This window comes from Vicugna pacos, chromosome 3 (genome assembly GCF_048564905.1).
Source record: "Vicugna pacos chromosome 3, VicPac4, whole genome shotgun sequence".
In the NCBI taxonomy this organism is placed as follows: domain Eukaryota; kingdom Metazoa; phylum Chordata; class Mammalia; order Artiodactyla; family Camelidae; genus Vicugna; species Vicugna pacos.
In genome coordinates, this window is record NC_132989.1 from 73,054,537 (window position 1) to 73,082,324 (window position 27,788).

A 27,788-nucleotide genomic window follows, 5' to 3' on the forward strand; every position below is an offset into this window, starting at 1 on the left:
TTACATGTCTCATTATGAGTAGGATGCTCAAAATGCTATAGAGGATTTCATTTCACTCTTTTTGTGCAATACCTGGTCTCCAAGAAATGTTAATGAGACAATATCATAAATCTTTATTCACTGAGTCTGGTATCTACCCTAAATTTGCATTTGCAAACTATGATTGCACTTGTTCCTAGAAAACTGGCATATGAATTTACTATTGCATATACAGGCAGGTTTCTTAAAGCCTCCTTTATCAAGGAATGTTGGAGGAGGAGAAATAACCACTGATAAAGACATATTTGAAATTCTTCTGAGCATATTCTTTTGTGTGGGTTTAGCAGAACTTAAGCATGCAAAAATATAACATTTGCACTTTTTTTTCTATTTCAAAGAAACTCCCTTTTAATTTTTTGAGTTTATGCACTTGGGAATGTTATATACATTCCAAAGCCTTTCCTAAAAGGCTGAACTGTTCAAGGAAAAAATTCAAGAGTACAGTAGTAATAGTAATTCTAGCACCCTCTGGGAAGATTGCATTAACTTTTAATTTGCATGCATTTGCATTTTACAGTGGCAGTCATGTATGTGCATAGTCGGGAGATCAAACTGTTCATAACCCTCAACTTCTGATAAATTATGCCCTATTTAGAAAGCTGACAAGAGGTTAATCTTGACTCTGGAAAATAAATTTTTCTTTTAAAGCTTTCTTAGTCCTAGAGTATCACAAAGAATTACCAAGTGAGGGAACAAATTGCCCTTTAGAAGCTCACATAGTAAAGAGATGTTTTTCCAAAGATGGTGTTTTGATTGCTACCAGTTCTGTAAAGACTTTAAGTAGTACATAGACATTTTTTAAAGTGTCAATAATTAAATGTTTTTTGTAATGTGTGTTTGAAAAAACAAATTAACTTGGACATTATTTCTTAGGACAAGTCTAAAGGAGGTGGCAATATTAGATTCATTGATATAAAGAAACATAAAGCAAATTTCTCTGGAAACAGAATTGACATACAAGAAATTCGTAGAGCTATCTTGGATGAAGTTTTTTAAAAAGCAAAAATCATGCAACAAAAAGTTTTGAGACAACTAGATATCTACATGCAAAGAATGAAGTTAAATAATAATAATAATATGGGTGATATTCAGATATGGCAAATTTTCTCTATCTCCTGTCTTAACTGTCTGAGCACCTTCAAAAGGCTTCAAACCTATTCTTTGTCAAACTCCTTTCTTCCAATCTCATGTGTACTGATGTTCTACTCTTCCCTTCCCTAGTCTCTAGCACCCTCATCTCCTCTTCCCAGTCTTGGGTGACACCATGGTCTGAGAACGCCACACTAAGGGCAGAGTTACATTTAACTCAAAGTCTTTAGATAATCTTCAATGCAGTGTTGCCAAAGTGGGTCTAGGAATGGTCTATTTCAGAATCACCTGGGCTACTAGTTAAAAATGCAATTTGTGTTCTGGGGTGGGACCAAGGAAGGTAAGTTTTTAATAAGCACTCCTGGTGATTCTGATCCTAATGCCTAAGGGAGGCGTTAGTGATGGAAGTAAATGAAGGCAGCCCTAATTGCTTATCCCAGGGTAAGCAAAGGGACCCAGGAAACTGATCTGGCTAACAATTTCTCTATCCATTGGAATATTCTTATCATCTAACTTGAAAATGATACCTGGAAAAATAGAAGCTCTCTCTGGACTTTTGAGGTCAAAAGCCCCTTTTGAGCTTGCTGTACTGCTGCTCTCTCTGGCTTGGTCCTGGCCTTCCTGAACATCAGCTTTGCATAAGAGACTGCTGATGGCCAAGCCAGAGCTTAGGGAGGTGGCAAATCCCTAGCAGGAAAATAGTTATCCTTGGGCCCAGCCCAATGATATCTACTGTAGTCTTCTTTTTAAAGAGAAAGTGCTGTAGTCATAAGGCTCCTACATTCCATCCTTCTAACCTCTCTTCTCAAATTAAAAAGTGTTCAGTTTCATAAAGTAATTTTGGTTACTTGAAAATCCAGGTAGACTATCTATTCCTACGCTTTACAAAGGGCTTGATTTCAGTGATGCCATTTTGGTTGAGCCAAAGAAACCCAGTAAAGAAGATGTGGGGTGCAATAGGGAGTAACCTGAGATGTGGATGGACACTGGCAAACTCCTCCTGCCTGCCGTACATTAAAATATAATATCATCTCCATCACTAGAAGAAGCCTCTCTAAAGCAAATTTCTCTGGAAACAGAATTGACATACAAGAAATTCACAGAGCTCTCTTGGATGAAGTTTTTTAAAAAGCAAAAATCATGCAACAAAAAGTTTTGAGACAACTAGATATCTACATGCAAAGAATGAAGTTAAACCCTTACTTCACACAGTAGACAAAATTAATTCAAAGTGGACCAAGGATCTAAAGATAAGAGCTAAAACTATAAAACTCTTAGAAGAAGATGGGCTTAAATTTTTGTAGTTTTGGATTAGACAATGTTTTTTTCCACATGATACTAAAAGTGCAAGTAACAACAGAAAAAGTAGGTAAATTGGACCTCATCAGAATTAATAAGTTTTTTTTGCTTCAAATGACACATCATCAAGCAAATAAAAAAACAAAAACAAAAACAAAAACCCCTAAAAAGAGGGAAAATCAACAAAAGAAAGGACAAAAAACACATGATCATCTCAATAGATTCAGAAAAAGCATTTGATAAAATTCAACATCCATTCATGGTTTAAAAAAAAACTTACCAAAGTGGGTATTGAGGGAACATTTCTCAACATAATAAAAGCTATTTATGACAAACCCACAGCCACTGTAATACTCAACAGTGAAAAGCTGAAAGCATTCCTGCTAAAATCTGGAACAAGACAAGGATGCCCACTGTCACTACTTTTATTCAACATATTATTGGAAGTCCTAGCCAGAGCAATCAGACAAGAAAAAAATAAAAATGATCCAAGTTGGAAGAGAAGAGGTAAAATTGTCACTATATGTAGATGACATGATACTATATGTAGAAAATCCTAAAGACTCTGCACAAAAACTACTAGAGCTGATAAAACAAAATGAGCAAGTTAGCAGGATACAGGATTAACATGCAGAAATCTGTTACATTTCTTTAAACTAACAATAAATATCAGAAAAGGAAAGCAAAAAAAAAATCCCTTTTAAAATTCCATCCAAAAAAATACTTAGGAATAAACCTGACCAAGGAAGTGAAAGACTTATACATGAATGACTATAAAACATTGATTAAGGAAATTAAAGATGACTTAAAGAAATGAAAAGATATTCCATGCTCTTGGATTGAAAGAATTAATATTAAAATGTCCATAATACCCAAAGAAATCTACAGGTTTAATGTGATCCCTATCAAATTACCCAGGACATTTTCCACAAAACTAGAGCAAATAATCCTAAAATTTATATGGAATTACAAAAGACCCAGAATTGCCAAAGCAGTACTGAAGAAAAAGAATAAAGCTGGAGGTGTAACCTGCCCAGACTTCAGACAGTATTTCAGAGGTACAGTAATCAAAACAGCATGATATTGGCACAAAAACAGACATATGGATCAATGGAACATAACAGAGCCCAGAAAAACCCACTCCTATGTCTAATTAATTTTTGACCAAGGAGGCAAGAGTTTACAATGGAGAAAAGACAGTCTGTTCAGCAAATGGTGATGGGAAAGCTGGACAGCTGTAAATCAGCGAAGTTAGAACACTCCCTCACATCATACACAAAAATAAACTCAAAATGGCTTACGGACTTAAACATAAGACAAGACCCCATAAACCTCCTAGAAGAGAACATAGGCAAAACAGTCTCATATAAATTGTAGCAATGTTCTTCTAGGACAGTCTACCCAGGCAATAGAGATAAAAGCAAAAATAAACAAATGGAACCTAATTAATGTTATAAGCTTTTGCACAGCAAAGGAAACTACAAACAAAATAAAAAGACAAAGACAGCCTAGAGAATAGGAGAAAATATTTGCAAATGATGCATGGACAAGGGCTTAATTTCTAGAATAAACAGCTCACACAGCTCAATAACAAAAAACAAACAATCCAATCCAAAAATGGATATAAGACCAAAACAAACAATTCTCCGATAAAGACATACAAATGGTCAATAGGCACATGAAAAAATAATTGATACCGCTAATTATCAGAAAAATTCAAATCAAAACTACAATGAGGTATCACGTTGCACCAATCAGAATGGCCATCATTCAAAAGTCCACAACGATAAATGCTGGAGAGGGTGTGGAGGGAAACCTCCTACACTGTTGATGGGAGTGTAGTTTGGTTTAGCCATTATGGAACACAATATGGAGATTCCTTAAAAAAACTAAAAATAGACTTACTATCTGATCCAGCAATCTCACTCCAGAATAAACTCTATTTTGAAAAGATACATGCACCCCAGTGTTCATAGCAGCACTATTTACAATAGCCAAGACATGGAAGCAACCTAAATGTCCATCGACAGATGATTGGATAAATAAGTTGTGGTATAAATATATAATGGAATACTACTCAGCCATTGAAAAGAATGAAATAATGCCATTTGCAGCAACATGGATGGACCTAGAGATCGTCATTCTAAGTGAAGTAAATCAGACAGAGAAACAGCTATGCCATATGATATCACTTACATGTGGAATCTTAAAAAAGTGACACAAATGAACTTATTTACAAAACAGAAACAGACTCACAGGTATAGCAAACAAACTTTTGGTCACCAGGGAGGAAAGAGAGTAGGGAGGGATAAAATGGGAGTTCAGGATTTGTATATACTAACTACTATATATAAAAATAAACAACAAGGTATAACACAGGGAACTATATTCAATATCTTGTAATAGCCTATAATGAAAAAGAATAGGAAAAGGAATATATACATATGTATGTATAACTGAATCACTATGCTGTACACAGAAAATAACATAGCATTGTAAACTGACTATACTTTAAATAAAAAAATTTTTAAAAGAAAGTATTTGCAAATCATATATCTGATAAAGGATTGATATCTAGAATATATAAAAAACTTACAACTTAATTAAAAAAAGACCTAATTTTTTTTCAGTCTTCAGTTTTATTAGGTAGAATTGTTACAATTTGACTGCACATTTACAATGTATTGTATGTAAATACATATACACAATAAACTGCACAAAAATGACCTAATTTTAAAATGGGCAAATATCTTAATAGACATATCTCCAAAGAAGATATAATGTGGTGAAAGAGTACATGAAAAGATATTCAATATCATTAGGTATCAGGGAAATGCAAATCAAAATCTCATTGAGATATCACTTCGCATCCATTAGAATAGCCGTAATAAAAAATAAATAGTAACAAGTATTGACAAGGATGTGGAGAAATTGGGATCCTCAGCCATTGCTGGTGAGAATGTAAAATAGTATGGCTACTTGGAAGAACAATCTGGCAGTTCCTTAAATATAGACTGTCATATGACCCAGCAATTTCACTCCTAGATACACCCAAGAGAAACAAAAACATACATCCACATAAAAAGTTTTACATAAATATTCATAGCAGCATTGTTCAAAATAGCCAAATAGTGGGAACAACCCAAATATCCATCAACTGATGAGCAGATAAATAAAATGTGGTATATTCATATACTGGAATATTATTCGTCAACAAAAAGGAATGAAGTTCTGATATCTGCAACAATATGGATGGACCCTGAAAATACGCTAAGTGAAAGAAGCTAGTTATAAAATATCACATATTGTATGATTCCGTTTATGCAAATGTACAGAATAGGTAAATCCACAGAGACAGCGGATTAATGATTGCCAAGAGCTGGGGTGGGGGTGGGAGGGTGGAAGTTTGGAGAATTGGAAGTGACCGCTAAAGTTTCCTTTTATGGTGATTAAAATGTTCTAAAATTGATTGTGGTGATGGTTGCACAACTCTTTAAATATACTAAAAACCATTGAAGTGTACCTTTAGTGTATGAATTATATGGTATGTGAATTGTATCTCAATAAGACTGTTACAAAGACAATCAGAAGGCCAGGAGGGCACTCCTTAAATGGGAGGAATGGGGATTTGACAGGAAGTTCTTAGAAAGTCATTGTGTGAATACATGTGTGTTTCAATGTAGTGAAGCAAAGCTTCTGAATTCTTAGAGAACTGAGTGGACTGTGTGAAATAGAAGGTTTCCTTGAAAAGTGTTTGCTGATTTCCTTGAAGCAGGTATTGGCGGTCATGAAGATGTATGTGCATGAAGACTGGGGCCAAAGATAGATTCAGGGCCTTTATGCTTTAATAAGAATGAAAATATGAGTGTATAATAGGGAGGAGAAGAGGCAGAAGAAGAGGAAAAAGAAGAGGCGTTGGGGGAGGGGGAGGGCGGAAGGGGAGGGAGGAGAGAGGTAGGTAGATAATTTGCATAAAAATGGTTAAGTGGGAAAACAATTAGTCCCCATCAAATCGGGACTAAGCCTCCCACCTCTCCTACCCTGGACTTCTTTCAAGTGTCTGCTTCTGCTGAGAGTTCCTCTGAGAACATCAAGAGCAAGTGTCATGCAAGCTCTTTATTTCCAGTGTTGGCTTCTGCTCTTCTCCTTTGCTAAACTGGGCTAAACATTGTGAGCCTCACTGCCCCCTCAATCCCAGGATTGGGCTTCTTCTAACATTCTTACTCTTGAGGGCAAAATACGTGCTTCAGAAGTAGGTTCCCAGTTCTCCATTTCAAAGGGAAGAAGCTAAGAGAAGGAATTTAATTTGGGCCCCCTTTTCCCAGCCAGGAAAAGCTTAGTCCTCTGATATGGATGCCCCACTGTAGTCCTTCAGTGTCCTTGATGCATGAGGTCAAAGGGTCCTGACAATTAGACAAAAGGGAAAAATTGCAAACCCTTGTTTTTTATATCAGAGTAATAGTAATTATTTTCATTTACATGATTTGCTTATGCCTGGTTACCAGGTAGCACAACGATTATTTGTACTGGAAAATCTGAGTCAGATTAATTTTATCGTGCATTTTGATTACTAAATTCTTTCCTTAAATGCTCTATTTTCAGAGCTTATTATTTGTAACATGGTCATGACTTCCCATAGCTGAAAACAAAATTAAAAGGAACAATTGTGTGAAATGTTTTTGACTAAACCTAGTAATTTTTTCTCCAGCAGTATTTTAGGACAAAAATCTCAATATAGCCACATTTATACATGCTCTTTTATCTTGTTGCAGGGCTAGAATCAGAAACGGACTTAGTTTACAAATTTCTATGGTCCCTCATCTGTACCATGTGATAGAATTAAGGCATTTCCTACTTAGAAAATGCTTTCTTAGGAAAAGAAAAGAAATCAGTGCTGTTTGGTCTTCCTGGTACAGAGGAAGATGCCTTCTCAGTAGCATAAGTAGGTCATTGTTATTCCGTTCTCTTTGGCTCTTTCTGCAACTGTTGATCACCCTCCCTAACTGCAGTGGTGCTTTAATGCTCTTTTGACAAATAAATCAAATAATTTCGACCAATTGCTATTTCCTGTTGATCTATACCCTTGATTTTCAAACCATTTTCATGAAGGAGACTTGAGTTACCATTACTTTTACCTTTTATGGCCAGTGGAATTGTCCCTTAATTTATTTTCAGCAGAGCAAGTATAGTCACTTGTATATCTTTTCTTCAGTCATTAGTTATCAAAACTATTCACAGAAAAGAAAATGATGGCTGGAGGAGAGATGACATCTGAGTGGATGGAGTGGACAGTGTCCCTCAGATTAAGAAAAGTAGATTATGTCATGTTGGAACCCACTGGCTATGTGTCACAAATTGTGAAGGGTCTGAAATTTTACCCTCCTTGCAAAGTATCAAGTTAGCCTGCCACAGTTTCGTGGATGCCAATAGAAGGCTTGGGACTCCTGGATTAGAGACAAAGAACAGTTTTACTCACAGCAATAGCAGCAGCTAGCAATATTGAGTGGGTTCCCTGAACCCCAATTCTCATAGTGTGATATTGCTAGGGCCAGGTGACGCCTGCACAGGCAGAGTGTTGCATTACAGGCAGCTGTGACCTTACCCAGATCTTATATAGTGGGCAGTAAGCAAGCCTACCCTTTGCTCTGGAGGGAGACACTAAGCTATATCTTCCAAGGCTTTTCATTATAGAAATGTTCCTGTAAAGATGGTCAGGAACAAAGGGCAGTCAGTGCCTCACTTGTAAGACATGCAGAGACCCACAGAGAATTGCCTGTCAGTACTGAGAAGATATAGTTGCATGCTGTTCACTGCACAGACTGGCTGGCTGTGAAAGAATTACACACTAACTGTGCAATTCAGCACCAGAGTGAATTAATGTCAACTATTTTGAGATAAGTATGCTGTATGGGTGGTGCTAAAAGAGATGTGCTCTTTCTACCTGCCTGATGTCTGTCTTGCCCCTCCAGCTGGCCTGTAAACTCCCCGTGTGTCTATATATCTCTCGCGGAAGAGCACAGAGTTGACTGACATTGCTAAGGACAGTGTAGGAACTGAAGGATCACTTCTTCTTTAAAGTTCAGAAGGCAGCTCTATGAGGGCTTCTCAGGGCTAAGGATGGTGAAATGTTAGCATTTTCAGGATAATTTCATGTTATTTTCTAGTATTCTAGTCCAAAGTCCAAAAAAAAAAAAAAAACCCTTTCCAAAGATGGCCACCTAGAAAACCGGTTCACTCTGGTCCTGTTAACAGTCACATACATCCTGGGGACTCGGTTGAGATCTTGTTCAGAGGGGGCAGGGATAGTCTTGCTTCTCCAGACTGATGTGGAAGGCTGCTCTCCGAGGGCCCGGGGAGCCACAGAAGACCACAGTGGTGGTGAGGGGTGAGGAGGACCGGCCAGGAGTGAGCAGGAAGAGAGGCTTCATGCTGCTAGGTGACCGTCTAGCGGGGGGAGTTGGACACACCTAACACTCACCTCCAAATGCATAAGCAATAATGCTTAGCATGTAAAATTTGGGAAACACAGAAAAAAGACCCTAGCAGTTACACTTTTGTAACCCACAGGTTACCATAGCTAACGTCTTGGTGTACACGGAGGCTGGAAGGCAGTGTGAACAGAGTGTGTGATCAGTCAGCCTGCGTTTAATTCCTGACTCCACTGCTTACACCTTGGGTGATCTGTTTAATCTTCTCAGTCTCAGGGTGCTCATACCTACTTCATACCATCCTACCCCATTGTGTCTCTCTGAGGATTAATGAAAGAGGTAGCACGAGGCCTGGCACACAGTGAGTACTCAACAAACATGAGTTATTATTGTCTTTGCTATTCTTTTCTCTCTCAAATACTATCATAACTTACATATTATTTTGGAACCTGGGTTTTAAATTTAGAAATATATCATGAACATTGCTTCTGATTTGGGGGTTCTTTCTTCAGGCAAATGGATTTCTTACTCAGCAGTGGATCTGTAACTCAAGTTGACCACCCAGGAAACAACTAGCCAGTCTCTGAAGAAGTGCCCAGGCAACTTGGGGCATGTTGTTCTTGGGCCTGATTTGGGCAGTGGCCAGTGAGGAGAAGCCACAGGGTCCTAGGAGAAATAACCAGAAGCGTTATTCTTTTGAGGGCTGCAGTTAGGACTTTTCCAGTTCAGCCTGTGCAGGTGATTCACACTCTTCCACCTCCTTCACGTCACACAGCTGAAGAAAACCTTTGGTGGGGGACGGAAAGTAGAGTTGTTTGATCCAGCTCATAAAGCAGTGTGACACAGTGTATTTACGGGTGACCTGGTGTCAGACACTTTCACGTCAGAGATGACACACTTTTCTTGCTCTAGATCCCAGCTAGAAACCTGAGGAATTCTCTCTACTGAGCAGCCCTTTGGGCCTGCAGGTATCCATGTACAGGGCCCAGGCAGCTTTGTTATAAGAAAGGAAAATCAACACTCATATTCTGCAGTAGGCAAGTTGTCACTGAGAACCCCACAACACTTCATAGCTTCAAAATAGTCACCCCTAATGGTACCCCATAGACATCCTCCCACTGTTTTCTCTGGACTTCCTGTGTTCAAATCCTAGCTCTGCCATTTCCTAGCTGTGTGATCTGGGGTAAGCAACTTAACCTCTCTGTGCCATGCATCCACATCTATAAAACAGAGATGATAATGATACTTACCTCATAGAGTTGTTACAAATATTAAATGCATGTGTAAAGTGATTAGATCAGTGCTGGCCTGTAGTAAATAAAGATGATTATTGTTTTTAATCATCATCATTACACATGAGCCCCAAAGTTCTCAGCTTGATTAGGGTGATTATTACTGATTTTCCACCAGATTCTCGAGCTCCCATACACATTAGGTTAGGGTCGATCGTGGCCTTAGCACCTAGAAGGGTGGCTTTGTGGAAAGGTAACTCTCCCCTCTGCTTTGGGGCTCACTTTCCATTTTAGTTGTGGGAGAAGAAGCAGGGTTTGTTTGTATTTTTGCAAGAGCCCACTCATCACCCCCAGTCTTGTCCCATCTTGATGGCAGAAAGGTGTAGCCTCTCTTATAGGCAGCTCTGCTGTCTAGGAGCCTCCTCTGTGCTCTCACTCAGTACAACCTGGTAAGGGAGTAGGGGTTTTCTTGGAAAGCTTTTCTGTGCCCGGCAGACCCGAATGAGTTTCTACAGTGGGGAGTCAGAGTGCCCAGGACTTGCTGCTGCCAAGGAGGGATCTGAGGGCATAACAGCAGCATGGTTCTCAGGCATCTGACCCTTTGGACGATTTTTAAACAAGTCACTTCTGAAATACATCTATACTAATAATGCCTTTTGGTTATGTGGTGATAATACCCCGAGCCTGGCAGCTCTGTGATAGGACAGGGCCTGACAAGGCCTCCTCCCTGCCACGACTCTGTGTAGGTAGGTAATGTGTCTTCACCCCTTCTCTGGAGCAGGAAGCAAACAGCTACAATTGAGGGGCAGACTGGGAGTGGGTGTGGAAAGACATTTCCCAGAACAGCAGCATGCTGTGGAGTTTATCCTTAAAGAAAAGGCCATAATGGCAGGATTGAAAATTCTGGAGATGGATTTTCATACAAGCCTGCAAAATCAGTCTTATTATTTTATGTCTAAGTCTCATCCTTTAATTTAACTATTAAACTCACTTATTGAGCACTTATTCTGTGCCAGGTCCTGAGCTAGACCCTGGGGACACAGGGATGAATGAGGCATATTTCCTGGCCTTAAGGAGCTTATAGAAAGGCAAAGGAATGTGTTAGCAGGTTACTTCTTCTTCTCTGCCTTTTGTCTTTTTTTTTTTTTAACAGTAATTTATTAAAAGTTCATTGTGACAAAGATTGCTAGGTCTCTAACCAGTATAAATTTTCCTTTCCTTTTTACTAACAGAATCCCTGTATTGATAGATACGGCAAGGTGTCCACTAAAACATCCCAGCTTTCTTTGTAGAGGTATATATGTGAGGGGCAATGGAATGTAATTGGAAGTCACTGAGTGGGACTTACAGGGAAAACTTTTTAAAGTGGAATTACTCAGCCAGAAGGCCCCAGTTGTCTTTCCTTGCATCTTCCTTCTCTTTGCTTGGAATTCTTAAGTGAGGGCTGGAGCCAGCAGTCATCTCTTAAGCATGAGGACAAGGGCCATGCCCTAAGGATGGTAGAAGTTACAGCTGGAAGGAGCCTAGGTCCCTTCTGACATTTTGGAGTCATCAGACTCCAGACTTCTTATTTTATAAGGGAAAAAGAAATCTCTGCTGGATTTAAGTCAATATTTTAAGCCTCAGTTACTAGCAGCCAAACACAATTTCTGGTTGATCTATCTAATAGATGTGGAGCACAATGTAGAAACAGATCTGATTTTACCCCCTAAATGTCAAGAAGTGAAGGTCATAGAAATCTAACAAATAAGCACTTAATATTAAAACACAGCACATCCATTAATCTTTTCCAGTGTATAACCAGAGAAGCTGACTAAGCCTGCCTTTTCCTCCTATGTCCTCCATAAGAATGATGCTTGAAATACAGAATTCCCCCACTATCTGAAAGTAGAATGTTTCTATGAAACCTTTCCTAAGCGGAAATGGCATAAATTGAAGAAGCAATTACCTTAGGACACATCTTGCTAATGGATGCACAAAATAAACCGAGATAAAGCACAGATGCTCACAGACACAGTTCAAAGCTATGGCCACTTGGTGCTGAGATGCTGAGTGTAGGTCCTGGGGAAGGAGCTTGGCGATGACACTCTTGCTGCTCTGCTTGGGCTGCACACTGTCTTAATAATGGCTCCTGCAAAACAAATGTTGAGTGCTATTTTTGCTTTCTGCCTTTTTTTGTAAAAGCTAAAGTCCTCTTTGGATTTATGTCAGTTAGTGAATACAGGTACTAATGTAGTTCTTTGTAAAAGTGAATTGGCATAAAGTGAATTTTGGAAAAGCAAGGGATACCTATACCCTTAAATCCCAGTCTCTCTAAGATTTGACACCAGAGAATTAAATTCACAGAATTAAATGTTTTATTTCATCTTTGTTGGTGTTAGATGGTAAGCTCAATTTACCTTTTTTTCTCAGTAGAGTGTTCACAAATACTCAAAACTTTTATCAGAAATCCGGATTGTTTTATCCATCTGCATACCTCCGTTATGGTTGTATTTATAATAATGCTAATGGAATTAGAATTTTTAAATTCATCTAGCACACATTTTTACTCATTCCAAGTAATAGTAACAATAGCTTGTACTTACTGAGTACTTACTCTTTGCCAGTCACTGATAAATACTTAAACATAGTCTCATTTAATCATTTCAACATTCCTATGAGATAAATTCTATTATTTTTGCCATTTTGCAGATGGGGAAACTGAGGCAAAGGGAATTTAAGTAGCCTGCACAATGTCACACAGCTAAGAAGTGATGATGGGATATGAATTCAGCTAGTCTTAAAAGTACGCTATCCTGTCCTGAGATAGATGAGTGACTTTGAACAAAGCTATTTCCTTACACATCAAAAAGGAAATATATTTTCTAGAAACTTTACTTGAATCAGCCCAAGGACATACTGAATTCACCCAAGATCTTGGGCAATATCTAGGAAGCCCCTGGTGTTAAGGAATGGCAAAAAGATTGTTCCTTATTTGAAGACAAGAGACAATGCATACAATATTTGTGCATTCACATTCTCATTTACAGCATCTAAATTTCATAACCATTCAGTTAGGTAGGATACGAAGGCAGAGAAAACATTCAGTATTCAATGGCTGATAAATAACCAGATGCTTAGCAGAATGGTAATCTGCTTGATAACACACCATTTATTGGCTTCCATCTCTTACCTGTCCTACTTGCCTCCTCCCCTATCAGCTTCCTGGGGTCAACTCCTAAGTAAATGGTTTGCATTCAAATCTTTGTCTCAGAATCTGCTGGGGAATTCAAGCTAAGATTTATATTATCTACAACGTCCATTCATCCATCCTTTCATCCAGTCTTACCAACTTACCATATGCCTGGAAACATATGAGGTACTCAGTATAAGAGAGAAATAAGTCACTGCCCTTGAACTAAAGTTGCTCCATTGAATGGCTTTATGCCACATCACTAGGAAGAGATATTCAGTATGCTGGCTGCCAAAGCAGCATTGGAAGGACTGGAGAATTCCCTTTTTAGAATCCTGAAGAGGACTTTCCCAGCAGAATCATCCTTGCAGGGGCAAACACTGCCTGCCACACAGTGGATGTTCAAGAAATATTTACTGAATAAGTATACAAATGAACAGAATGAACAGATAGGTTAATTATAAAGTAGATCAGATCAGGTTTTCTCTGGGATCCATCTCTCTTGTTTCTGAATCCTTGCCCCCAAACATTGTAAATTCACAATTGAAAATACGATCTCAGAAAAATTAAGAAACTCTCTCAGGTAAGATGAGTGCCAAATCCCTCTTAGCAAATATTTTACACTTAAGAGGGAGCAGGGAGACAGATGAACCCCAAAAGCCCCTTTGCACAGGTGTGGAAAGATTTGGGGGTGGCAGTCTTTCCTGGTACATTGCAAATCATAGGATACAAATTAGGTGAATCCTAGCTGCAAGAATGAACAAGGAAGGCCATGTTTTGAGTTCCTGTGTTATCACTTATTATGTGCAACCCATGAGCTACCACTTGTGATCCCTGTACATCTGGGAGTTCTGAGAATGACAGCTCTTAACCCTCTCCACCTTGCTGTGTGGATGGGGCCTAATGAGCTCTGATCCCTGAAGAGTTGCCACAAGGATGAAGGGTGCAAATAATCAGCGTTATCGGAGAGTTCATGATGGGATTTGGTTCATGGTGGGCTCTTGGAGGACTTTATGGAAGAGAAAGGGCTTGAGCTGGTTCTTGGAACATGGGTAGGATTTGGCTGGGTGGAGAGAATAGTGACAGGTCCTCATTTATCAAATACTTACTGTGTGCAGGCTCTGGGGTAAGGGGTCTCAAGCAGAATCTTGTTTAATCTTCCCCAAACCGAAACAAGCACCTATATCATTACCCTGTTTTAAAGATGAATGTTAGAAAGGTTAAATACTATGCTCATTACAAAACAATGAATGAGAGGCAGAGTCAAGGTCAGATTCGGGCAATCTATTTCCGCAGCCTGTCCCTCTAGCACACATTTTGAACTGCTCTATGCGATGCTATTTCTTGGTGGGGTTGGGGTCGGGGGGTTGGTTGATATGGACGGAAGTTAGAAATGAAAAAAAAAATAGTATTCTGCAGTGATCATGGCCTTGAATGATAGGATGAGATTCCATCCATTGCTTCCTTGGGAGTGAGTTTCTCCTTGTAGGTCTGAAATAGAGAGGAAGCGGAATCTATCTCTGTTATTCTCAGTGTGTAACACATCACTGATCATGCGTATCTGAGTGTTGACAATGGGTCCTTCAGGTGTGTGCTCAGGTGTCTCATGCAGAGAAGGCTTCAGTGTCCAGGTTAAACCTAAGGGGGAAGCAGGCTAAATTCTTCTGAGTGCTGCCTTGAGCTGTGGAGCAGAACTGGGCCCCCTCTTTGCAAGGGCTCAGCCTGAGACACACTTGAGTGTCAGGTACTCTTGTTGTACCATGGCCTGGCCACCAGAACAGCTGGGGCACTTGAAAATGGAATCCACACAGGCCTTGCTTTCCCATGTACCTCATCTGCTGCCAATGTTGTTTCTTTCTGTAAAAATTTTTAAATTGTGGTAAGGTACACATAACATAAAATTGACCATCTTAGCCAGTTTAAGTGTAGAATTTAGTAGTGTTAAGTACATTCACACTGTTGTGTAACTAATCTCCAGAACTCTCTTCGTTTTGCAAAACTGAAACTCTACACCCCTTAAACAATTCCTCATTCTGCATTCCTCCAACCCCTGGCAACCACCATTCCAATTTCTGTTTCTATGAATTTGACTGCTTTAGATACCTCATATGAGTGGAATCATACAATATTTGTCTTTTTCTGACTGGCTTATTTCACTTAGCATAATGTCCTCAAGGTTCATTCATGTTGTAGCATTTGTTAGAATTTTCTTCCTTTTTAAGGCTGGATAATATTCCATTGTATGTACACACCACATTTTGCTTATCCATTCATCTGTTCATGAACACTTGGGTTCCTTCTGTCTCTTAGCTACTGTGAATAATGTGGCCATGAACCTGAGTGTGCAAGTATTTCTTCGAGATCCTGCTTTCAATTCTTTTGAGAGTATAGGCCATTGTTTCTTACGTCCAGTGGCTACAGAAGAGGGAGAAGATGGAAAAACTACACACACACACACACACGCAAGTAAAACTTCACCTAAAGTTCACAGATGACTTCTTGAAAAGCCATACTGTATAACAGCTCAGTCAAGGGAGGCGAGGAATCTGTAGCCATCCTAAGCAGTTCCAAAGGCAATTTCTAAGCCTAAAACTTTGGGAAGCTGACAGTCCTTATAGGACTAGAAAAGAATCTGGAGCCATCATATCTAATTCCCTCATGAACTCTTTTTTAAAAAAATAGATTTGTTTTCTTTTTTAAATTCTTTTTAAAGTTGACATTTAGTCAGTTTACAATGTTGTGTCAGTTTCTGGTGTACAGCATAATGTTTCAGTCATACACATACATATATATATTCCTATTCATGTTCTTTTTCAATATAGGTTACTACAAGATATTGAATATAGGTCCCTGTGCTGTGCAGTAGAAACTTGTTGTGTATCTATTTTATATATAGTAGTTAGTGAACTCATGAACTCTCCAGTGGCACCAATGTTGGGTCCTTGCTCTAGATTCTGCATTCAGCTGGACAGTATTTGGAATTTGCTCTCATAAAGACTAGAGTCTGGATAGGAAGCCCTAGATCCAAGCCATAACAACCAGCTACTTCCAGCTCTGCTCCAGAGGTCCCAGACAGGAGTCAAGAGTCTTGAAAGAGATTTTCCTGTCTCTTTAGCTGTGGAAAGAAAGGTGCAGCCTATCACCAGTGCCCAACAGTGCACTATCTGGGCTCTCAGGGCAAGCTGGATGGAAGTGTGGTTTGCTCCAGCCTTGCTGTTTAGGACTAGATGCACAACAGATGTCCTTGACAGAGACCATATGTACCCTTCCCTCTTCTGGGAAAGAGGAGAGGGCTGTAGGACTTTTCCATGTCCCTTAAAGGGGCCTGGTCCTGGAGGAAGAAGGATAGCCCACAGCACAAGGTGAGGATGCCTCATCTCTCTGGTAGGGGCTGTTCCTTCTAAGGCTCTGAGCTGCAAGTGCCAGGCTGTGACTGGCTCCAGGGAGATGGGGGTGCGGCAGGAGGCAGTGGAAGTCAGCTCAGGGCTCAATATTCTTTGCAGAGAGCCCACAAGGGAGGCCTTGGTGCTCTTTGTCCTTACTCTGCACTAAGGGAATGTCTAGCTGCCATTCCACCTACAGGCTGAATGAAACAGGCCTGGTCCCAGAGGCATGCATCCGAGAGGCTGTGCTCTCTGGCTCGGGATGGGAGGACTCCCTGTGGCTGCAGTGTCTGGAGCACAGACTAGCCCCTCCTCAGGGTCTGCACTTAAGATCCTGTTAGAGCTGGAAGGGGCCTTAGAGATCATCTGGTTCCAGCCAGTCATTTTACAGAAGTTTTAATTGAGCTAGACATGTGAAATGACTTGCCCTAGGCCACAGCTTTAAAAAGGAGCAGATCCAGCAGTGTAACCCAAAGGCTTCTTTCCTCTGCCCTGCGGGGCCCCCTCTGAAGTTCGGAACACAGTCTCAGGCTAGTTGTCTCCAGCATGATAAACACCAGCTTCAGTCAGGAATGAGGCCATCATGAGGACCTGTACCAGGCTGACCGGTAATAACAGGTGCATGCAGGCAATGGAAGATTTGGCTTTGGTCCGTTTAAGAGACAACTCTTCCTAAAACCTCTGTAATTAATTAAGTTCTCAAAAGATTCCCTCTTCACAGAGAGAATCCATATTCTTAGTTCCAGTTAGTTAGTCTCCTGAGCTGAGCAAATATCCTCTCTGCTGGTCACCCAGGTAAAAGTTCTTTTCTGAGACTTTGAATTTATAAACCTGAACGATTTTTTCTCTTAGTGGGTCTATCTCCTGTTTTTCCCTGGATTGATTTTCTGGACCTGGACGTATGTGACCTGTCCTGGAGGGAAGCCCCATTAATGCATTTCCCAGAAATATAGAACCTCCCATACGCACCCCAGGCCCTCCGGACTGCTCAGCTATCACCAATCCCTGAATGTCTTCAGTAAAGTATTTTCCCCACACGGCACCCCACCATGCCCCAACACTGTCAGGTAAGAGAAACTTGAGGGGCCAACTCAGTAATACACAAGACTCCAGGATTCACATTGTTTACAAAGGGAGCCCCAGAAACTGAGCATCAGTTAGCCCTTTGGTATTATTTGAAACGGTATTTTGAAGACTGGACTTCAGGAGGAACAATCATGGAAGGGGTTATCTCAGCTGCCTATTTACCATGTGACATCTAAAGCGTTGAGAGCTGAGGTAAATCTACCTGCATCATCAATCTTCCCCCACAGGACACATAGAAGTCTAAAGAGAGCACAGCCTTCTCTCAAAGGATGGTGTGCTCTCTTGTGTTTCCAGGACCCAGTAGCACCTCCTATGCCTCCTCTCTCAGAGGTGTGTCAATGAAGGAGCTTGTGAGGCACTGGAACATAAAGTCACAGGGTTGGAAGAGACTTGGAGATCACCTATACAAGCTGTTTTCAAATGTGTCTTTAGCAGAATAAATTATCCAAAGTCTTACAGGGAGGCTATAGTGGATGCTGTTGGTATACCCTGACTGTATCCCCTCAGCCCACCTCAGTGGTCACCTGCAACAGATTCTAGATGCCTCCGAGGCTCTGATTGGTTGGATCTAAGTCTCATATACCTTTTGGAATTAAAGGAACAGGATATTCCCAGCTCTACATCCTGAGACTGGAAGAAGGGGTGGTTTCCCCAGGCACATTAGGGGGTGTTATTGGAAGGAGAGTAAGTGGATGTTGATGAGGCAAAACAGCAGATGCCAGTTCTAGCAGTATTACTCAAACTTGAATGGGCATACCAGTCACCTAAGGATCTTCTTAGACATAGATTCCTGAAGATTCAAAATCAGAAAATTGGGAACAGGGCCCATGAAGCTGCATTTCTAAGAAAGCCAATGTTGTCAGGGCCTGGCTATTGCACTGTGGTGCTCAGTGACCATTAAATTTCTCAAGCCACTGCTGAAGCTCCTGAGTATGCCTCTGGAGGCAGGCTCTTTGAGGAGTGTGTAGAATATGGCCAGAGGGAAGGTGCTCTGCCATATTTTCCTGGAGATTACTGTTCTCTGTTCTTCCTGAAGATCAGCAGATGATGGGACTTGGCCAGAGGATGTGTGTGCAGGGTACCCAAAGTTATCACAGAAAGGCTTTTCCTCCAAGTCTCTTTGGGGAAGACTTCTTTCCCCTTCAGATCCTTCCCTAGGAAGTAGCCTTCTGTCTTGGGAAGAAGAAAGAGAAACAGAATACAGTGGAAGGACCCAGGGCGAGAGTGGGCCATATGGGAATAATTTGTCCCTCCTAAAGGCAGAAGTTTCTGAAAGTAGAGCTAGTGTCCTTCTTCTTCTCCTAACCCCTTGCCTTCTGCAGAAGGTGGGGAGGGGTTGGACTTCTAAGGCACTTGGAAAAAACTTGGAATTGCCACATGCTGGGATAAGCTCCTTTCAAACACATCCTGATATACTTGAGAACTCACCCACTGAGATGGGAACTGAGTTGAGGTGAGATCTGATTGGTTCCTCAGCTGCCAAGGCAGATGCGGCAAACTCAAGTCCTGTCTTACCTACCTGAGCCAGTTGAAATGCTAACAATTCCAGTGCAGCCCAACAGAAATACAATGGAGCTCTTTCTCTTCCGGTCCCAGGTGATTCAGGATCTCCCGGCTCTGGTGCTGACATGGCCAAGTCGAAGAACCACACCACACACAACCAGTCCCGAAAATGGCACAGAAATGGCATCAAAAAACCTGATCACAACAATATGAATCTCTTAAGGGAGTGGACCCCAAGTTCATGAGGAACATGCGCTTTGCCAAGAAGCACAACAAGAAGGGCCTGAAGAAGATGCAGGCCAACAACGCCAAGGCCACGAGTGCACTTGCTGAGGCTACCAAGGCTCTCGTAAAGCCCAAGGAGGTCAAGCCCAAGATCCCAAAGGGCAGCAGCCATAGGCTCAGCCAACTTGCCTACATTGCTCACCCCAAGCTCGGGAAACGTGCTCATGCCCACATCACCAAGGGTCTCAGGCTCTGTCAGCCAAAGGTCAAGGACAAGGCTCAGACCAAGGCCACAGCTTCAGCTTCAGCTGCGGCTCTGGCTCTGGCTCCTGAAGACGCCCAGGCCCCCACAAAGACTCCAGAGTAGAGGCTTTCATCTACTGATGTGAGGATAGAAGGACTGGTGTGACTCCTGGGCTGCTGTCTGCATGGGGCTCATGTCCTCCTGTGCTGTTTATACAAATAAACCTGAGGCACGATCTGTCAGTCAAAAAATAAAAGAAGTACAGTGGAGACAGAATATGAGTCTTACATGCAATTTAAAAATTTTTAGTAGCAGATTACAAAAGTAGAAAGAAAATAGATGAACTTGTTTTTAATAATGTATTTTATTTAATCCAATCCACCCAGAATATTATCATTTCAACACATACTGAATTAAAAAATCATTACTGAGATAGTCTGCATCCTTTTTTTCATACAAAATCTTTGAAATCTGGTGTATCCTTTACAGTTGCAGCACATCTCAGTTTGGACTGGACACATTTCAGGTACTCACACCCTACATGGGCTAGTGGCTGCTGAATTGGACAGCACAGCTTAGTCACAGCAGGCCACAGCTGTCCTCTGTCTCTTCCCGATTTTCTTCTTCCCGAGTAATGTAGGTGTCACTTGGATGCTGAACAGAGATAGCTCCAGGCCCGGCAGGCAGAGGCTTAGCTGCAGAAAGCTCAGACTGAAGAGTGGCAACTAGCTTGTTCTGTGATCACATCTCTTCTGTCTTGGTGGCTCTGTGCAACGTGTGAGTCATTGCGGGGCAGGGAGTCTGGCAAGCATGGTGGGCGAGGTCTTCTCTATCCTGAGGCCTCCTTGAGGGCTTTTGTGTGTGTGAGGGCGGGAGGGAGGGACTGACACAGTGGAGGATGGGATGGTGAGGAAATATGGAGGGATGTGTCTGGATTCACAAAAATAGACCTGTATCTGTGGGCTGGTTACAAAAACTCAAAATACCATTTCCTTGCACAGGGGAGGAGCTGGATGAGGGATATGTTAAACAGCTACGTGCTTTTGTGATTGAAATATTCAGGAAAGATAATGAAGACCAGGGCCCTCGGAAGTGTCAGGATCTGGGGCTCTTTTTTAAATTGGATCCTACAGTCATCTCAGTTTTCCAGAGTTGTGTCTGAAGAGGCATTTTTCTTTCCTATGTCACACATCTGTTTTCAGTACCTCCTACTTCATCTGACCATTTAAAAAATCTGCCTCATGTACAGTCTTCCTTTGGCTTCTACAATGTGCAGATGTGTTTTCTTTGAAAAGCAGTTGGTCATGTGCTTCCTCACAGGTCATGGTCACAGAGCTTGGACTCTTTTGGGAGGAGTGTTTTACTTTAGTAAAAGCAGTAGCCATCGCCAGGGACTATGAGCTTAAGCTGAACTTGAAACCCATCTTGTTACTTGCTAGACCTCTGCCAAGTTACTTAACCTCCTTGAACCTCAGTTTCCTCTTCCACATCATGTGAATAATAGTAATTCTTCTCTCACTGTGATGCTGGGAGGAGCAGATGAATAATGTGTGTACTGTGCTTAGCACAATGCCTGGCCCATACCAGTGTGATCGTCTCTCTGTAAAAAAACATCAGCTCTTCTGTAGTTCAGTGCCATGGCTGGCCAGGTGGAATCCTCTCATTTACCAAACTGCCCTATGTTTAAATTAGTGCAACAGGACAGATGCGGAAGATAACACACAGAGACGAGGGATTTGGCCACAGCTGCTTAGGGAATTGGTGGCAGAACTCAAGACAAAATCCAGAATTTCTATTTCCCACTGCTTATTTGGCAGGTTTTTTCTGGGTCTCAGAACCAGTGTCTTAAATTTCAGAAGGAATAAAGAGGAAACAGAAAAGGCAGGCTTTGACTATGTAACCACAGAGCCAACATAACAGCCTAATATAAAAAGGCAAAACAGAAATCCTGAAATATAAGAAGTACCGGACATTCAATAGGATGGGCTAATATGTAGTCACTAAAAATCCATATGGTGAATATTGATTTGACATGGGGAAATCCTTTGATCTACATCAAGTGAAAGAAAAAGCAGGAAATAAAACTGCATATAAGTTAATGCTAAACATGTAGTGCTCTAAAACCAAAATACTCTAAACCAGATGTTATGTTTGGTTATCTCTGTTGGATAATAGTTTTTTCTTGGAATTTCATTTGTTTTCTGCAATGAACACTCACTACTTTCATAATCAGGAAAAACAATGAAGGTTATGATAGATTTCCAGTCTCCGATTTCCACCAGGGAGCCTGTAGCTCATTCTCATCTCTCAGCCTTGCAGGACTCCTAGTGGTTTCAAAGCCTGCTTTGTTTACAAAAGGATGATTATGTGGGGTGTCCAGGGAGATTGACTGAGAGAGAACAAAGTGAGACATGTTTTATTGAAGACACTAACCAGAGTCGAGACACTTTAACAACAAAAACCCTTAATGAATTCAGTGGATGGCTGTTCCAGTCAAAGTAAATTGGTTAAATGGGAAATGGGAATGTTAGTGAGCTCTGCAAAGGAGGATGACGATAGACTTTTAAAATCTATCTCTATAGGGAAGAGATCACAAATAAAGTCCATGATGATCATGATTTTTATTTACCCAGGGATGGGTTCACTTGGTTTATCAGGAGTCTGATAAGGTCAGAGGCAGGGGCTCGTCCCTCCTCCCCCTCATCCCCCTGGCTTTCTGACTACCTTCCTCCAAATCACGTATGAATTCTGCTGCCGCTCTCCCAGGCCTCAAGGTCTCACCCTTGGCTGTCTTCCTAAACCTGTCTATTGTGTTATGCTACGCAATTGAAGTTCTTTTGCCTTGCATCTGTTGCTTCCTCTCTGCCCAGCCACCTTGGGTCTGTCCATTGTACCCACATATCTTTGTTGCATCCAACCCTACATTTGGCCCTTTGCCCATTCCTCAGGTCTTTGCCCTGCAGCTTTGGTGCAATTAACCTTGCTCCTCTCTCATGTCTAGTCTCAGCTCCTAGCACTCCTGCCACCTAGGTCAGAGCCCTTCTCCTGTGTGCTCAGGAGAGATGGCTGATCAACACTGACCATTTGACTTCTCTCTGTGCCATGACCACAGAACCTCTGTGACTTTGTTATACTTGACAGTCATTCTTTAGCTATGAGACCATGGAAGACTGGAAGGTGGACACTGACTGGCCAACACTCACCCTATGAACCTGGTTCTGCCACCTCCTGATTGTGAGACTTTGGTCAATTTACTTAGCCTCTCTCAGCCCCAGTTTCCTTACTTGCAAAATGGTGGTGATAATAGTTACCTGACGAAGTGAGTTATTAAATGTAAAGTGCATCTGACTCATCTGGCACATAGCTAGCATTCAATTAATATTAGTTTTTACCATGTTACTATCTTATTACAGAAGCAACCTATCTATCATGTAAGAGCAGGGGCTCTGGAGTCAGACAGACCAGCTTAAACTGCAGTTCTGACCATGACTACCTATGGCACATCCAGGTGCAGCAATTCCTTCTATATAATGGGATCATAAAGAGTACTGACTCTAGGACTTTCTGTAGGGACTAAGTGAAATAATGTACATGAAGCACTTGCAAAATGCCTGGTACACAGTGCCGCTAAATGTTTGCTATTGTTTGCATTACAGATGACGGACGGCCTCACCAGCTTTTCCTAGGAAGGGTGACTATGAAATTATTATTACCTTTATAGCATTACAGAGTTGACACTTGAATTCTAAAGTAAATTGAGCTTTTATGGTTGTGCCGAAGAATCATAACGGCATGTGAGTGAGATTAGAATCAGAATTGGCAAGCCGAGTTTTTCCTCTGTCCAGGAAAATGAGCTCATTTTGTCCTAAACCAGATTCTGTTTGTCTCAAGTGCACATGAGCTGAAACCAAGGGGCCTCTGAATGGGTGAATCTTGTGGCTAACGGCAATGTGTTTGGATGTATGCGTGCATGATAATGTTAAAGATCTAGTCTCTTTGCTTCATATAACATAAAATAAAAAAGATAATTCATAAAGTTATATCTGTTCAAGACTACAAAAGTGACTCAAAATCAACGTGGGAATCATTCAAAACAGGAAAATATGACCTCATGGAGTCGGCTAGGGGCGGCTAGTCATCTTCTAAAGAAAGCCAGCCTTTGACATCATTATAAACCTTCCCTAATTTAGAATGACCATAAAGCTCAAGGAGGGAAACTTTCCTCCTTGAAGGAAACATGCTTTATGAAAACTAAGTCTTGTCATCACATAAATCAGCCACACATGAATTTTCATTTCCTGAAAGCCTCTGTAGTGAAATCTACCTGTTAGAAAACATCATAATTGAATTCTAGATTTACCAAAACAAATCACTCAAGTACTAATGCAATAAGAGGGTTGTTTTACACATGAAATGGGACGTTTACATCAGATAGTAAAAATATTTTATATCCATTGGCTCATTAATCATGACTGAGCTTTATGAACCAGGTACCAGAAGCCTTTTCTAAGAAAAAATAAACACCAAGGGATCCAGGAATCAGGGCTAAGCGCTGAGAACACCACTGGAAAGTTGCACATCAGACTGAGACCTCTGTTTTCAAACCTAGGTTCCAGGGCCCTGTGATTTCCCCACCCAACTCCTGGGTAATTGGTTTCTATGACTGGGAAGAAGTCCTTGAGGTTAAATCTGTTTAGAAAGAAGCTAAGCACAGAACAGCTGTTGCTTCTGACTTCAAGGTCTATATGGATCGGACAGAGATGATCAAAAAGGAGAGGAACATCCAAAACCAAATAGAAATACAAACTCAACAGCTATCCCCAACTAAAGTGTAGTTTGCTTAGCAGAGGCGGTTAAGTAAAAGTAGAAGACTATGCTTTCTAAAAAAATGGCAATATAAGGCATATATAGTCAGTATTTTGTATGCTTCACGATGACAATGATCAGACGGTGTTTATTAAGCTACTATGTGTGTCCAGTGCTATGATGCCTGTCATACAAATCAGTCTAAGCAGAAGGGGGTCCTTCTCTTACACTTCAGAGTGCTTACAGATTGCTGCAGGTGCCTCTTAAAACACGCACTCCCAGGCACTGCCTCCAGAGGCTCTGATCCAGTAGGTCTCAAGTAGGTCTGAGAATCTTCATTTTTCTTAAAGAATCACATCAGGTGGTTCTGATACAGGTGGTCCACAGACTGCAATTTGAGAAACACTTGATTTAGCAAACACCGTAAATTATAAACCAAATCATAACTCTACGCACTACCCATTGCAAAAGGTGGAAGACAAATAAATCCAACAATATAGTTAATGTAACAGTTCCATGAGAAAGCCAGTATATTTAAAAGCTGTCTGAAATCTGTTTTTAAAAACTTGCAGGCAAGTATTTAAAGGAGCTAGTTAGCCCCTACGAGGCATGAAACTGAACCTAAAACTAGTCACTTTATTTAATAAATGATATTAGTCAATACCATGCATACTGGTATGTAGTAGTAGTTCAGTGGTTCTCTACCTTGGATAGATGCATAGTAGAATCATTTAGGAGCCCAACTGATCTGGACAGGGCCCAGGCATGGGCATGTTTATAAAACCGCTTAGGTGACTGTGATGTGCAGATAGGGTTGAGATTCACTGTCCACCTCCTGTACCCATCCCTACTATGTCACACACACACACACACACACACAGTTCTAAAAAAAAAAAAAAAGGTAGGTAAGGAAACTATTTTACAGAGAGATTAAGCAATTTGTCCAGGCCGTAAATCAGAGATAGCCTCCAATGTCAGAAAATTAGCAAAATTGTCAGGGGAAGTGAAAATACTGATTGAGAAGAGATTGTGAAATCAAGCTGCTACTGGTTTCCATGCAGCCCAGGAGGTGAAAAAATCTGCACTAAACAAAGGGAATTGCAGAAAAGACTATCTCATGGGAGTCAAAAGTTTCAAAAAAGAAATGTTTTCCTTTGCTGAAAAGGGGTAGAAAAGTACTAGAAACTATTCCAAGGAGGCAAATTAACTTGCTTTCTCTGGTGAGTAGAAACAAGGTGGTTAAGGCTTGTATGATATTCAGAGGTACCTGCCACCTTCTGCCTTTCTCCCCATCAGAGCCTCTGGCAGTCCTTGTTCATTGCTAACAGCACTCTCTCCCCTGGAGGCTAAGCCCAGCCTCAAAGCACTTCTTAAGACAGCATTCACCCACCAGGGCATCGTATCGGGCACGTGAGTTGGAATCTGTCTGCCTTCTCTGGCATCATGAGGAAAGTAAACTCTGTACTCAGACCTTACTTTGAGTGCCAGCTTTGCCCAATCCTAGCTATGTGGTCTTGGGCAAGTTCCCCTCTAAGTTAAGTAGAAGCAAAATAAATGCCCATCTTGTAGTGCTATGTAAGTTAAGCAACAAATGGAGTGTCTGGCAAATAGTAGGCCTTAACTACCAAATGGTAGCTAGAACTATAGGTTGTCTGTAAAGTCATGGGAGTGAACATAAGCACTCCCATTAAATAAAAGCCCTGGTCCTTCTCTGTCAGTTATACTTATTCACCTAGAGAATTATAGAGGCCCAGGGGGTTGTAAGCTAATAAGCAGTGGTTATTTGTGGGTGTTTATCAATTTGCTTTGATTTTCCCAAGTTAAAGGATGAGGAGATTAAAATTCAATTTTTTTAACATTTTTTATTGATTTATAATCATTTTACAATGTTGTGTCAAATTCCAGTGTTCAGCACAATTTTTCAGTCATTCATGGACATATACACACTCATTGTCACATTTTTTTCTCTGTGATTTAATCATAACATTTTGTGTATATTTCCCTGTGCTATACAGTGTAATCTTGTTTATCTATTCTACAATTTTGAAATCCCAGTCTATCCCTTCCCACCCTCTACCCCCCTGGTAACCACAAATCTGTATTCTCTGTCCATGAGTCTTTAGATTCCACATATGAGCGATCTCATATGGTATTTTTCTTTCTCTTTCTGGCTTACTTCACTTAGGATGACATTCTCTAGGAGCATCCATGTTGCTGCAAATGGCGTTATGTTGTCGGTTTTTATGGCTGAGTAGTATTCCATAGTATAAATATACCACATCTTCTTTATCCAGTCACCTATTGATGGAAAAATTCAATATTTTAAATACCGTTCTATGTGAGGAACCTCATAAGGGAACACTTTGGGTCCTTTAAAAGTTAGACCTGCTATCACTGGCAAGGAGCACAGAACCTGATGTAAAGCAAGTAAAATAAACACAGCATCTTTATATGTTATGTGCTACAGAGTCAAGGTAAATTCTCACGGAACAAAAATAAGTGAAGAGAAATAATTAAGCATACAAAATGATATTTTTTTCTTTAAAAGGGTTATTATGCGCTGTGTGGTGCTGGCCTCCCTGGAGGTGCTGGCCACCCATGGCCTTGGGCCTCTCTGCTGCCAAGATCTGGGAGCTTTTGTGGAAAGGCTGGGGTTTTGGTAGGTGTTTGAAAGAGAATAGAGCTGGCAGATGCTCAGAAATCAATGGGTTTTAAACCTGCACAGAATGCACTTTCTTTTCCTGCAGATATAAGAGAGAGGATTTTATTTTAGAGAAGGATTTGTGGTTTGAATTAGAATAGCACTATTGTGACAAAGTTGGCTTTCAGTCTAAGTGATACATTTACTGAAAATTCTGTCTGTGCCTTCAGTGGGAGCTCATAGTAAGTTATGGCTTACTACTATATTTTGAAAATAACTCCATAAGCACTAAGAGAGCATAAGTTCTTTACAGTGATATTGACTTAAATGTCATTTTCTATCAGGGTAGGAATTATGATGATTTAGATTTGGTTTCCTGGATGAATGCTGGAGGTAGTTTGTTAGTATAGCAATAGAGTTTTGGATGGTTCTACGGTTTCATGGGAAAAAAATAGGTATTTGGTCACATTTGGACTATAACCTTAAAGTGTTTAGAAATATGCTGAGAAATTTGGACCAAATTTTCTAAAACAGTGTATGTTTCTCTCTCATAAATCTACCTTTCAAAAGGTGAAGTAAAATGTCACATTGTGTAGATCAGAGATTATTCATTTGGAAAGTTTATGAGATGATGTGGTACA

General features: G+C 40.7%; 1 protein-coding gene and 1 pseudogene across 1 annotated transcript in view; both read left to right on the forward strand.

Moving 5' to 3' along the window:
• The window catches only part of LOC102539931 (large ribosomal subunit protein eL29 pseudogene), a 91,319-nt pseudogene extending 71,413 nt beyond the window's left edge, over positions 1–19,906 (forward strand).
• Positions 1–27,788, forward strand: part of ZNF366 (zinc finger protein 366) — a 269,574-nt gene that overhangs the window by 71,420 nt on the left and 170,366 nt on the right. The gene's annotated exons all lie outside the window — the stretch shown is intronic.